Below are 14,148 nucleotides of genomic sequence, written 5' to 3' on the forward strand. Positions count from 1 at the left end.
TAAAAATTTTATCACCGAGTGTGAAAAGTGGAACACAAACCGCCCAACGTGGGGTTCGAACCCACGCCCCATGAGATTAAGAATCTCATGCTTAACCGACTGAGCGAGCCGGGCCGACTGCTGAAATTCTTCCCATCTTATCATTGCAGAGAGACAACTGTTGGCTTTGCTGCAGGAGTTCAGTTCGTTCCACAATCTCAGGGTATCGACTTCTGAACACCCGTTTTTTTCATTCTGGAGTTAGTCTGATGTCTTTTACCATTCGTCCAGCTCCGCGCTGAGCAGTATCGGAACATCGGGACAAGAGAAGGCCATTCAGCCCCTCGAACCTGCTGCCCCATTCAATTCGATCATGAGTTGATCTGCAATTCATCTCTGTTTCTCCGTCTTGGACTCATATTCCTTGGTACCCGAATCGAAAAACGATCTGTCAATATCAGAATTCAAATTATGAATTGAGCCACTAATCCACATCCTTTGGGATGAGAGAGTTCCAGCTTTCGGCCGTATTTTATTTGCGAAAGTGATTCCTGATTTCTTGCATGAAAAGTCCAGCTCCAATTTTATTTTGGATTCGGCCAACAGAGAGAGAGAAAAAGGCCGTCTTAACAGGAGATTGATCCTTTAACGATCTCTCACAAATCAACTGAAACCAGTCGGAATGTGAATACCATTTCACTTTTCCAAAATAAAGGGAGTGACATTCATTGTGGAAACAGTCTGATGTCGCTCACTGCAGAAATATCCATGTCAGTGTGATTCAGTCTGAAGGAGCTCGCCTGCAACCTTCGAACCTTCTCTGTCAAGAAGTATTCCGACTTCGTTCAAGCCAATCTCGTTTTTTTTGGATATTTTTCAGATGACTGTTATCCAACCGCAGAATAAATGGTGGAAAATCAGACGGACTCAGCTGGCAATGTTTGCGGTACATTTTCAGGCAGAGAAGACACACATTCGAACCCAAGAAATGCGAGACAATGAATGTTGAGATGAAAGGTTTCTTTAGCGTTCTCTAGTGGGTTCGAACCACCAACTTTTCAGTTCGCAGCCGAACGCGCAAACAAATTGCGCCACAGAAACAGAGCTCACAACGTTTCAAGAACGAATTCATCGAGCTGAAGCTTCAGGTTGCCGCGCTCAATGTAACAGCTTTCTTCCAATCAGTTTACTTTTCCAAAATAAAGGGTGTGCAGTTTGCACGAGTGAAAATCTGTGCTGTATTATTTCTGAAAATTAAACTCACCTTGCCATTAAACACCTGTATGTTGAAAGACTCAGTCCGCTCGTGGAAGAGAGGATTGATTTTTGAGCTGTGATTCGCCATTCTCTGTTCCAGTAATATTCAGGTTTGCGGAAAATGAGATGAGATGAAATGAGCAGGACAAACCAGCAGGTCTGTGACACTACACGGTGTCTACAAAGTTATCTCTTGCACTTACAGTGAAGTGGACGACAATTTTCACTCTTAAACCAGTAATTATTATGTTCAGAAAAAATGTGGCCGTGAAAGACTCGATTTCAGCGCGGTGACACTGGGCCGGAGAAAAGTTCAGTTCATGCGATTGCCGAGTGGCGAGAGGGTGGATTTGGAACTCCTGTGCGGCTGCGCTGCACATTGTCCAGATCTGTTTGGAGCGATATTCCCTTCAATTCATCACTTACAGGGACAGTTTGATTCTAAGTTTCTTTTCCCCGGTGCTTGGTGAGATTTCAGAAATAAACGCGACCCGTGCTTAACCCAAACTCGTCACTAACACGTTGACCGATACAAGGCGGCCACACTCTGCACTTCAGTGAGATGAAAGCCGACAGCGATTTCACGTCGATTCCAATGGCGAAAAAAAGTCATTCAACGAAAGTGCAGGTCATTGAGGTGCCTTTAAATTCCTGATTGTTGACACAGAACTTCTTCCCAAAGCGTTTGAGATACACGTGGGGCGATTTGGGGACTTATTCTCCCTCTTTGCAAAAGTTTCATCCGCAGCACAAGATCAAAAGTCGAGGGCAAAATGAAACGATTTGCTCAAATTTGAGATCCAGAGAACCAGAATTTAGAGCAAGGTTCTGTTTATTGAGAAAAAGCAGACGAAACATTCATTCCGGAACGATACAGAACCCTATCAGCTCTAAAGGCAACGGTTACCCCGTGTTTTGAACACGCAGCCTTCTGGTGACGCAGGAAGTAATGCAGATGGTAGCAGGAAATTAAAAAGTGGGAATTGATAGATTAAGTGTGTGGACAAAACTGTGGCAAATAGAGTTCAATGTGGGGAAGACCGAGGTCATACACTTTAAATCTAAGAAAGATAAATCAGAGTATTTTCTAAATGGTGAGAAACTCGGTGCTGTGGAGGAGCAGAGAGATTTAGGGGTCAAAGTACAGAAATCGCTGCAGGTACAAAAATTAATTAAACAGCCTAATGTGCCGTTGGTACGGCCGGTTAACTCGTTTGCAAAGAGTATACTGTAACATAATGATCACGGACTCGGTTCTTGTAATTTACTTTATTTATTTCGCGTTTTTGTAACTTTTGAAATCGAAGCTTTAAAAAGAAAATCCACAGAAAAATTCACGGGGACCGTTTTTGAATTCCATCCGTTATTACTTTGCCCCTGGACAGGATAAACACGTCTTTCTTTTTATTTGTCTTTCTCCAATTTGCAGATAAACGTTTAACTCGCGGCCTGTTCCCATTAAATGATCATCACAGCAACAGACAGACAGAGCGGGTCTGACCGCCCCGAGATGTGGAAAATGCATCAATTTACGACAAATCAAATGGTCACCCGGCACCGAGAGAGACAAAACCAAGAGAAAAAGGCAGAAGGTAACAGAGAAATAACAGCCAAATACAAACGATATAAATATTTCCCATCCTTGATGTCTCTCTATTCAATCCCCAATCCTTCAGTGGCGGGAATTAAATTTCACTGCAAATCAATCCGAGAATCGAAGCAAGGAAGAAGAAAGTAAACAACCAAAAACTGCCGAAACTCGGGATTGAACCAAGGACCTTCAGATCTTCAGTCTAACGCTCTCCCAACTGAGCTATTTCGGCTCTACACCCAATGTTTACTTTGTGTTATTGTCGTGGAAGAAAATATAACCCCAGGAGGAATTGCCCCTCCTGTTCATTCCACAGTTCATACACAAACATCGCACTCACAGAGATACACCCACAGTTCATATATAAACATCGCACTCATAGAGATACACCCACAGTTGATATATAAACATCGCACTCATAGATATACAGACACAGTTCATATATAAACATCGTACTCATAGAGATACACCCACAGTTCATATATAAACATCGCTGTCATACGTAAACTACCAAAGTTTATAAATCAACAGCGCACTCATACATCCACACCCAGTTTGTGGGAGGAAGATCGGTACCGACCGCCGACAGAGCTCTCAGAGGCGGAAGCAGCAGCGACCGATCAAACTCTGGATCTCATCCTGAACACAGACCGGTCGATTCACCTGTGAAGTTGCACCGTACTTTGATAGCAGGGACGGTAATGGGTTCTGAGAAGGCCTCAGGGCGTCGAATCGCTTCTTAGTGGCGATCCATTGGGGCAAGTGCATCTCAGAGAGGGGAAGGTACTATCAGAGGGCATCAGAGTGTGTAACGGGGCTCAAAGAGGGGAGCGGGCAGTCAAAGGGTATCAGAGAGCATATTGAGATCTCACAGAGGGGAAGGACTGCCAGAGGGTATCAGAGAGTGTAAGGACTCTCAGGGCGTATCAGTGTGTGAGGACTGCGGGTATCAGAGAGTGTAAAGGGCGCTGACAAGGTTGAAAGAGGATAATGGACTCTCTGAGGGTATCAGAGAAGATGAGGAGATCAGGGAGAATCAAGGAGGGTAAGTGGGTATCAGGAGGTATCAGAGAGGCGAATGGATCCAGAGTTGGCATCTTCTTAATATTACACATCCTAACTGTCAACATTTTTAATAACAGCGGAAATGAAACCGATTGAAACGGTATCTTCCGTTTCCCATGTGGAAGTAATGAGAAGATAGTACCGGGACGGACTGGATATTTGGCAACGCTCACGGTTTTCTTTCACACAGCTCAGTGTTGTGTCTGTTGATATAACTGGATTTCATGAACTGAAGATAAGAGGTTGCACTTTGAACCTTTCATCACCCACTGTGAAAAATATAACTCAAAACCCCCAATATTTGCTTTAAACCCAAGACCCTGAGATTAGGAATTTCGTGCTTTACCGACTGAGCGAGCCGGGCCAGCGGTCGGGCTCCTTCTAATCCTATTATTGCAGAGAGGCAGGTGGTGACTTTGCTGTCGGGGTTCAGTTTGTTCGACAATCCCAAGGTGGCAGAATCTGAACACACGATTTTCATTCTGGAGTCAAGTCTGATGCCTTTTACCAGTCGTCCAGCCCCGCACTGAGCAGGAGTGTAACATCGGCACAGGAGAAGACCATTCAGCCCCTCGAGCCTGCTGTCCCATTCAATTAGATCATGAGGTGATCAGTAATTCATCTCTGTTTCCCCGCCTTGGACTCATATCCCTTGGTAACCGAACCGGAAAAAGATCTATCAATATCAGGCTTGAAAATTTGAATTGAGCCTCAATCCACATCCTTTGGGATGAGAGAGTTCCAGCTTCCGGCATTATTTTGTTTGCTAAAGTGATTCCTGATTTCTTGCCTGATTGGTCCAGCTCCAATTTCATTTTGTATTCTGCCAACAGAGAGAGAGAGATAAAAAGGCCGCCTTAACCAGAGATTGATCCTTGAAAGATCTCTCACAAATCAACTGAAACCTGTCGGAATGTGAATACCATTTTACTTTTCCAAAATAAAGCGAGTGTCATTCATTGTGGAAACAAGAAATAATCCGAATTCTTTCAAGCCAATCAAGTTTTTTTTGAATATTTTTCAGACAGCAGATTAAATGGTGGAAAATTAGACGCACTCAGCTGGCAATGTTCACGGAATAGAATCATAGAAGTTTACAACATGGAAACAGGCCCTTCGGCGCAACATGTCCATGTCGCCCAGTTTATACCAGGAAGCTCGTCCCAATTGCCTGCACTTGGCCCATATCCCTCTATACCCATCTTACCCATGTAACTGTCCAAATGCTTTTTAAAAGACAAAATTGTACCCGCCTCTACTACTGCCTCTGGCAGCTCGTTCCAGACACTCACCACCCTTTGAGTGAAAATATTGCCCCTCTGGATCCTTTTGTATCTCTCCTCTCTCAACTTAAATCTATGCCTCCTCGTTATAGACTCCCCTACCTTTGGGAAAAGATTTTGACTATCTACCTGATCTATGACCCTCATTATTTTATAGACTTCTTTAAGATCACCCCTAAACCTCCTAATCTCCAGGGAAAAAAGTCTCAGTCTATCCAACCTCTCCCTATAAGTCAAACCATCAAGTCCCGGTAGCATCCTAGTAAATCTTTTCTGCACTCTTTCTAGTTTAATAATATCCTTTCTATAATAGGGTGACCAGAACTGTACACAGTATTCCAAGTGTGGCCTTACTTACTAATGTCTTGTACAACTTCAACAAGACATCCCAACTCCTGTATTCAATGTTCTGACCAATGAAACCAAGCATGCTGAATGCCTTCTTCACCACCCTATCCACCTGTGACTCAACTTTCAAGGAGCTATGAACCTGTACTCCTAGATCTCGTTGTTATATAACTCTCCCCAACGCCCTACCATTAACGGAGCAGGTCCTGGCCCGATTCGATCTACCAAAAATGCATCACCTCACATTTATCTAAATTAAACTCCATCTGCCATTCATCGGCCCACTGGCCCAATTTATCAAGATCCCGTTGCAATCCAGATAACCTTCTTCACTGTCCACAATGCCACCAATCTTGGTGTCATCTGCAAACTTACTAACCATGCCTCCTAAATTCTCATCCAAATCATTAATATAAATAACAAATAACAGCGGACCCAGCACCGATCCCTGAGGCACACCGCTGGTCACAGGACTCCAGTTAGAAAAACAACCCTCCACAACCACCTGTCGTCAATCCAATTTTGTATCCAATTTGCTACCTCACCTTGGATCCCGTGAGATTTAACCTTATGTAACAACCTACCATGCGGTACCTTGTCAAAGGCTTTGCTAAAGTCCATGTAGACCACGTCTACTGCACAGCCCTCATCTATCTTCTTGGTTACCCCTTCAAAAAACTCAATCAAATTCGTGAGACATGATTTTCCACTCACAAAACCATGCTGACTAATCCCAATCAGTCCCTGCCTCTCCAAATGCCTGCAGATCCTGTCTCTCAGAATACCCTCTAACAACTTACCCACTACAGATGTCAGGCTCACCGGTCTGTAGTTCCCAGGCTTTTCCCTGCCGCCCTTCTTAAACAAAGGCACAACATTTGCTGCCCTCCAATCTTCAGGCACCTCACCTGTATATTTTCGTTCAGACAGGACACACATTCGAATGCTGGAAACGCGAGACATTGAATGTTCAGGTGAAAGTTACTACCCAGCGTCCACCGGGTGGAGCTTGAACCAACAACCTTTCAGTTAACAGCCGAACGCGCGAAACAATTGCGCCACAGAAACACAACTTTGTCTTTGCTGAACGACTAATTCACCGAGCTGAAGCTTCAGCTTGCCGCGATTAATATAACAGCTGTCTGACTATCAGTTTACTTTTCCAAAATAAAGGGTGTGCAGCTTGCATGAGTGAAAATCTGTGCTGTGTTATTTCTGGACATGAAGCCAACCTTGCCATTAACCACCGTATGTTGGAAGACTCAGTCCCCTCTTGGTGGAGAGGATTGACCTTTTGAGCTGTGATTCGCCATTCTATATTCCAGTAATATTCAGGTTTGCTGAAAATGAAATGAGATGAAATGAGCAGGTCCAAGGAGCAGCTCTGTGACACGACACTTTGTCTACAAAGTTGTCGCTTGCACTTACAGTGAAGCGGACGGTAGTCTTCACCATTAAACCAGTAACTATGATGTTAAAAAAAATGTGTTCGAGAAATACTTGATTTCAGCGTGGCGATACTGGGCCGGAGTAAAGTTGTGATTGCCGAGTGGCGAGAGGGTGGATTTGGGACTCCTGTGCGGCTGCGCTGCTCATTGTCCAGATCTGCTTGGAGCGATATTCACTTCAATTGTTCACTGACAGGCACAGTTTGATTCGAAGTTTCTTTTCCCTGTTGCTTGGTGAGATTTCAAAAATAAAGACGACCCGTGCTCACCCCAAACTCGTCACTTACACGCTGACAGATACAAGGCGATCACACTCTTCACTTCAGTGAGATGAAAGCCGAGAGGCGAACAAAACTCATTCAATGAAAGTGCAGGTCATTGAGGTGCCTTTAAATTCCTGATTGTTTGCACTGAACTTCTTCCCAAAGCGTTCCAGATTCACGTGGAGCGATTTGGCGACTTATTTCCCTCTTTGCAAAAGTTTCAACTGCATGTCATGATCAAAAGTCAAGGGCAGAATGAGACGCCTTCCTGAAATTTGGGAACCAGGGAAGGAGACTTTCGAGCAAGGTTCTGTTTATTGAGAAAAAGCAGATAAAATATTCAATCCGGAAGGATCCAGAATCCGATCAGCTCGAGAAGTAACGGTTACCCGTGATTTGTACACGCAGCCTTCTGGTGGCGCAATAAGTCATGTGGAAAGAAGCAGGACGTTGAAAAGTGGGAATTAATCGATTAAGTGAGTGGGCAAAACTGCGGCAAATAGAGTTCAATGTGGGGGAGAGCGAAGTGATTCACTTTAAATCTAATAAAGATAATTCAGGCTATTTTCTAAATGGTGAGAAAAAAGGAACTGTGGAGGAGCAGAGCGATTTCGGGGTCCAAGTACAGAAATCGCTACCAACCAGCATACAGGTACAACAATTAATTAAACAGCCGTTCGGACCGCCGGTTAGCTCATTTGCAAAGACTATGCCGTAATGTCATGATCACGGATTCCATTCTTGTAATTTGCTTTATTTATTTCGGGTTTTTGTAACTTTTAAAATGCAAGCCTTACAAGCAGGTCCACAGACAAATTCACTGGGACAGTTTTATTGAATAACATCCATTGTAACTTTGCCCCTGGGCCGGAGAAACACGTCTTTCTTTTTATTTTTCTTTCTCCGGTTTGCAGAGAAACGTTTAACTCGCGGCCTGTTCCCATTAATGATCATCAGCAGCAACAGACAGACAAAGCGGGTCTGACCGCCGCGAGATGTGGAAAAGGCATCAGTTCAGGACAAATGCATCAAATCAAATTGTCCCCCGGCACCGAGAGAGAAAAAACAAGAAAAAAAGGCAGAAGGTAACAGAGAAATAAAAACTATATCAAGACGAAAACATATTTCCCATCCTTGATGCCTCTCTATTTCATCCCCAATCCTTCTGTGGCGGGTATCAAATTTCACTGCAATGAAATGCGAGAATCGAAGCAAGGAAGAAGAAACTCAACAACCAAAAACTGCCGAAACCCGGGATTGAACCATCGACCTTTAGATCTCTCAGTCTAACGCTCTCCCAACTGAGCGATTTCGGCCGCTTGTCAAAACATCCCTTTACATCATTGTCTTGGAAGAAAACATAACCCCAGGAGGAATTGCAGCTCCTGTTTATTCCGCAATTCATAGAAAAACATCGCACTCATATGCACACACCACCAGTTCGTATATAAACATCGCACTCATATATACGCACCCGCAGTTCATATATAAAGATCGCACTCATATATACACACCCGCAATTCAGATATAAACATCACACTCATATAGAAACACCCGCAATACATATACAAACATCACACTCATATATACACACCTATAGTTCATATACAAACATCACGCACATATATACACACCCACAGTTCATAAACAAACATCACACTCATATACACACCCACGGTTCATATATAAATATCACACTTATATATACACACCCACAGTTCATATATAAACATCGCACTAATATATACACCCACAGTTCATATATAAATATCACACTCATAGAGATACACCCACAGATCATATATAAACATCGTACTCATAGAGATACACCCACAGTTCATCGCTGTCATACGTAAACTACCAAAGTTTATAAATCAACAGCGCACTCATACATCCACACGCAGTTTATAGGAGGAAGATCGGTACCGACCGCCGATAGAGCTCTCAGAGGCGGAAGCAGCAGCGACCGATCAAACTCTGGATCTCATCCTTAACACAGACCGGTAGATCCAGCTGTGAAGGTACACCGCACTTTGATAGCAGGGACGGTAATGGGTTCTGAGAAGGCCTCAGGGCGTCAAATCGTTTCTTAGTGGCGATCCATTGGGGCAAGGGCATCTCAGAGAGGGGAAGGTACTATCAGAGGGCATCAGAGAGTGTGACGGGGCTCAGAGAGGGGAGCGGGCAGTCAGAGGGTATCAGAGAGCATATTGAGATCTCACAGAGGGGAAGGACTGTCAGAGGGTATCAGAGAGTGTAAGGACTCTCAGGGCGTATCAGTGGGTGAGGACTGCGGGTATCAGAGAGTGTAAAGGGCGCTGACAAGGTTGAAAGAGGATAATGGACTTTCTGAGGGTATCAGAGAAGATAAGGAGATCAGGGAGAATCAAATAGGGTAAGTGGGTATCAGGAGGTATCAGAGAGGCGAATGGATCCAGAGTTGGCATCTTATAAATATTACACATCCTAACTATCAACATTTTTAATAACAGCAAAAATGAAACCTATTGAAACGGTATCTGCCGTGTCCCATGTGGAAGGAATGAGAAGATAGTATCGGGAGGGACTGGATATTTGGCAACGCTCACGGTTTTCTTTCACACAGCTCAGTGTTGTGTCTGTCAAAATAACTGGATTTCATGAACTGGAGATAAGAGGTTGCACTTTGAAACTTTTATCACCCAGTGTGAAAAGTAGAACACAAATCGCCCAACTTGGGGCTCGAGCCCACGATCGTGAAATTAAGAGTCTCATGCTCTACCGACTGAGCTAGCCGGGCCGGTTGCCAAAATTCTTCCCATCTTATTATTGCAGAGAGACAGCTGTTGGCTTTGCTGCAGGAGTTCAGTTCGTTCCACAATCTCAGGGTATCTCCTTCTGAACACCGGTTTTTTTCATTCTGGAGTTCGTCTGATGTCTTTTACCATTTGTCCAGCCCCGCGCTGAGCAGTATAGGAACATCGGGACAAGAGAAGGCCATTCAGCCCCTCGAACCTGCTGCCCCATTCAATTAGATCATGAGTTGATCTGCAATTCATCTCTGTTTCTCCGCCTTGGACTCATATTCCTTCGTACCCGAATCGAAAAAAGATCTATCAATGGCAGTCTTCAAATTATGAATTGAGCCACAATCCACATCCTTTGGGATGAGAGAGTTCCAGCTTTCGGCCGTATTTTGTTTGCTGAAGTGGTTCCTGATTTCTTGCCTGATTAGTCCAGCTCCAATTTCATTTTGGATTCGACCAACAGAGAGAGACAGAGAAAAAGGCCGCCTTAACGGGAGATTGATCCTTTTACGACCTCTCACACATCAACTGAAACCAGTCGGAATGTGAATACCATTTTACTTTTCAAAAATTAAGGGAATGTCATTCATTGTGGAAATAGTCTGATGTCGCTCACTGCAGAAATATCCGTGTCAGAGTGAAGGAGCTCGCCTGCATCCTTCGAACTTTGTCTGTCAAGAAGTATTCCGATTTCCTTCAAGCCAATCTCATTTCTTTTGTGTATGTTTCAGATGCCTGTTATCCAACCGCAGAATAAATGGTGGAAAATCAGACGCAATCAGCTGGCAATGTTTATGGTGCTTTTTCTTGCAGACAAGACACACATTCGAGCCCCAGAAATGCTAGAAAATGAATGTTAAGGTAAAAGTTACTCCGGCATCACCGGGTGGGTTCAAACCACCAACTTTTCAGTGCAGAGCCGAACGCGCTAACCAATTGCACGAACAGAAACACAACTTTAAGGTTGCTGAAGGACTGATTCACAGAGCTAAAGCTTCAGGTTGCAGTGATCAATATAACATCTCTCTACTATCAGTTTACTTTTCCAAATAAAGGGTGTGCAGCTTGCACGAGTGAAAATCTGTGCTGTCTTATTTCTGAACATTAAACTCACTCAAAGGGTGGTGAGTGTCTGGAACGAGCTGCCAGAGGCATTAGTAGAGGCGGGTACAATTTTGTCTTTTAAAAAGCATTTGGACAGTTACATGGGTAAGATGGGTATGGAGGGATATGGGCCAAGTGCAGGCAATTGGGACTAGCTTAGTGGTATAAACTGGGCGACATGGACATGTTGGGCCGAAGGGCCTGTTTCCATGTTGTAACTTCTATGATTCTATGATTCTATGATTCTATAAGTTCCGCACCCATGAAGACGGCCTCAACCGGGATCTTGGGTTCATGTCACGTTACACGTAACACCACCAGCGAACAAAATGTATCTGTTTTTAATACAACGGGTCATTCTCTCTCTTTCTCTTCCTTTCGGATGTTTCTCTCTCTCTCTCTCTCTCAGTCTTTTGTTCTGGCCGTTTGGATATTCGGTGGTCCTGTATGTAACATCTCTCTGTCTGAACACTTTGATTGCCTTGGCAACGGGCAGTTGGAAAGATTATCTGTAATCACCAGGTATTGTTCTCTGACTATAAATGCGGTAACATTTAAGGAATTGCACACTTCACCTGCGAAGGAGGAATCCTCCGAAAGCTTGTGATTTTCAAATAAAACAGTTGGACTATAAACTGGTGTTGTAAGATTCCTTACATTTGTTAACCCTAGTCCATCACCGGCATCTCCACATCAATTTAACAACGGCTGCACCAAACTCCTGGTGTGATATACACTGAACATTTCAAAACCGTCTCCTAAAATGCAGTCTGAAAAGCGTTTCACATACAAAACAAATCATTATTAAACTCATGAGTGTCACTCGCTAACCACGTTAGGGTTTCTTTCAGTCTGCAACAGAAAGTTATAGGTTGGTTAATGGTGTTTACAGAAATATTCCTCTTTTCGTAGAGTTTGTTTGGTTTCATGTAATTAATTATATAGGTGTGAACGCCGAATCATAACCACGAGCCCACCAGGCACCTGTACGGACAGTTCACCCAATCCGGTTACTTTGATCATCTGCCCTAATCTGGCAGAAAAACAATAGGATGAACAGCCCTTGCCTGTGAAAAGATGTCCTCTCCCCTTGATCAAACTAATATCTGCAATTGATGTACTGGAGCGAATTGCGCTCGAAGAAGCCGCACAGGAATTCCAAATGAACTCTACGTGGAGGAAACGGAGTGACAGAAGCAGAAGGAGATGCCACGTGAAAGATTTGGGTCCAGACCTGCTGCATGAGACTTTAAATGTTGTCAGCCTTTAACTGTAGCTCACAGTGTGAGAACAGTCATTGCTATCATTAGCCTTTTATATATCTTCTTGCACTGCATCTCCTCAATAGCCCCGGTTATCACAGCATCGCTTTCTGCAAATTAAATCCCAATGTGAAAACATACGCGATTTCAAACCTAAGCAAAGTGTTTGAGATTGGAAGGAGAGTGCGAGTGGGGATCATGGGCCTGGGGGGCAGTGAGATGATCTCCTGAATACTAAGATATTCCGCAAAGCAAAGAAGCAGTGAGATGAGACCTTTCCGTCTATTTTTTCCGGTATGTGCAAAATCCATCCCTTCTCGATGGACAACACCGTTCTTTCCCTCTCCCTGCTGAGCAGGTCAAGATGGGTTTCATGTATTCGCTGTTTTTGCATCAAGCATCTAATTCAACTGGCAGCTGGAGGAGTAAAGGAAGCAGGAGGGAAAGCAGATTCAGAAACAGGAGATGCCACGTGAAACGGTTGCTTCAAATGATCCACGGCAGCCCAGCGACGCCCCGCAGCTTTCCCAGGAGCTGTATCGATTCGACCCGTGCGTGCGTGCATTCTGGAAATGGAAACAGAGACATCCGCTGCTTGTGGGATTAGTTCATTTCAATTTTCCATTTCACGCGCAGGCCTACCCGCACTCGGTACTGTCATGGCCTGAACAAGTCTTTCGTGTTCTCACAGAAAATGCCACTTTTGCGAGCAGCTTGTCTGGACTGGACTGCACTGCACTGGGAGTATTCAATTAATGAAATCAGTACTTCAAACAGAAAACATTCTTCACTCACTTATCCTGATACATTAGGGTCTCTATACTTGAATTATTCTTTCATTTTTTGGAACATGGGAACATGAGTAGGCCATTCAGCCCCTCGAACATCCAGGTTCATACATCCTTCCTGAGGTGGGGTGCCCAGAATTGAATGCTGTCCTCCAGATGGGGTCTCGCCAGAGCTCTGTGCAGCTTTAACATAACTTCCACCTCTTTGTATTCCAGCCCTCAAGAGATAAACGGGGAGAGTGAGAGCTCAAGATAGAAAGCAAGAGTGAGCAAATGGGAGAGAGAGAGAGGACTATGCATTGTACAAACCGTCGCTTTGTCGCTTTCTCAGGAGCTGCTTTGAATCTCCACTGAGCTTTTGAACCACTTACTGCACCGCAGCAAATGTTCCAAAGCAGCATATGGGATACGTGAAATAAACTAATCGATAGCCGATTTGTGGTGCCATGCGTAGCACGTGGGACTTCTTCAAATCACTGCAAAAGTTGTGTGTCCAAATCTCACCATCGTTGAATTTTAGCTCAGGGTTCGGTGATTTCCGCGCTGGGAAGTGAAATGTTGCAGCAAAACCTCAACAGGATCATTAATGTCCTTCAAGGAAGGGAAACTACCCCCTACACTTTCTCTTATACAAGTGGCTCCAGTCCCACCCGAATTTATAATGCTTAATCCACTCTGAGCTGGATTGGCGAAACACTCTCAAGAAGGAGGCTCATCATCTGCTCACTGCAAAAGTCAATCTGCTGGATTTCCGGTTCTATCAGACTGCATGTTCCTTCAGACAGATTTCTAACTGGACACATGCATCCGGCTGCCGGTCGTGTATTGGTGCTTGAGGGGTAGAATTCTTGCTTGCAGTATTTCTACTCCTCTAGAAGTAGCTCCTGACGATCGCAAGATGGAAAGTATCGTGACTGAGCGGTCTAACGCGCTGGTTTAAAGCTCAAGATAAATCTCATAACTTGTAGATTGAT

At 44.2% G+C, this 14,148-nt stretch overlaps 4 non-coding genes across 4 annotated transcripts; all 4 read right to left on the reverse strand.

The window, feature by feature from the left end:
* Nucleotides 1-40: 40 nt before the first annotated feature.
* Nucleotides 41-114, reverse strand: trnak-cuu (transfer RNA lysine (anticodon CUU)). Its single transcript has one exon. It is a non-coding gene; the product is annotated as a tRNA-Lys (tRNA).
* Nucleotides 115-2,986: 2,872 nt separating this feature from the next.
* Nucleotides 2,987-3,059, reverse strand: trnaf-gaa (transfer RNA phenylalanine (anticodon GAA)). The gene has a single exon. It is a non-coding gene; the product is annotated as a tRNA-Phe (tRNA).
* A 5,417-nt stretch (nucleotides 3,060-8,476) lies between these two features.
* Nucleotides 8,477-8,550, reverse strand: trnal-gag (transfer RNA leucine (anticodon GAG)). The gene has a single exon. It is a non-coding gene; the product is annotated as a tRNA-Leu (tRNA).
* Nucleotides 8,551-9,940: 1,390 nt separating this feature from the next.
* On the reverse strand, nucleotides 9,941-10,013 carry trnak-cuu (transfer RNA lysine (anticodon CUU)). Its single transcript has one exon. It is a non-coding gene; the product is annotated as a tRNA-Lys (tRNA).
* Nucleotides 10,014-14,148: the final 4,135 nt, after the last annotated feature.

This window comes from Heptranchias perlo, chromosome 20 (genome assembly GCF_035084215.1).
Source record: "Heptranchias perlo isolate sHepPer1 chromosome 20, sHepPer1.hap1, whole genome shotgun sequence".
Classification (NCBI taxonomy): Eukaryota; Metazoa; Chordata; class Chondrichthyes; order Hexanchiformes; family Hexanchidae; genus Heptranchias; species Heptranchias perlo.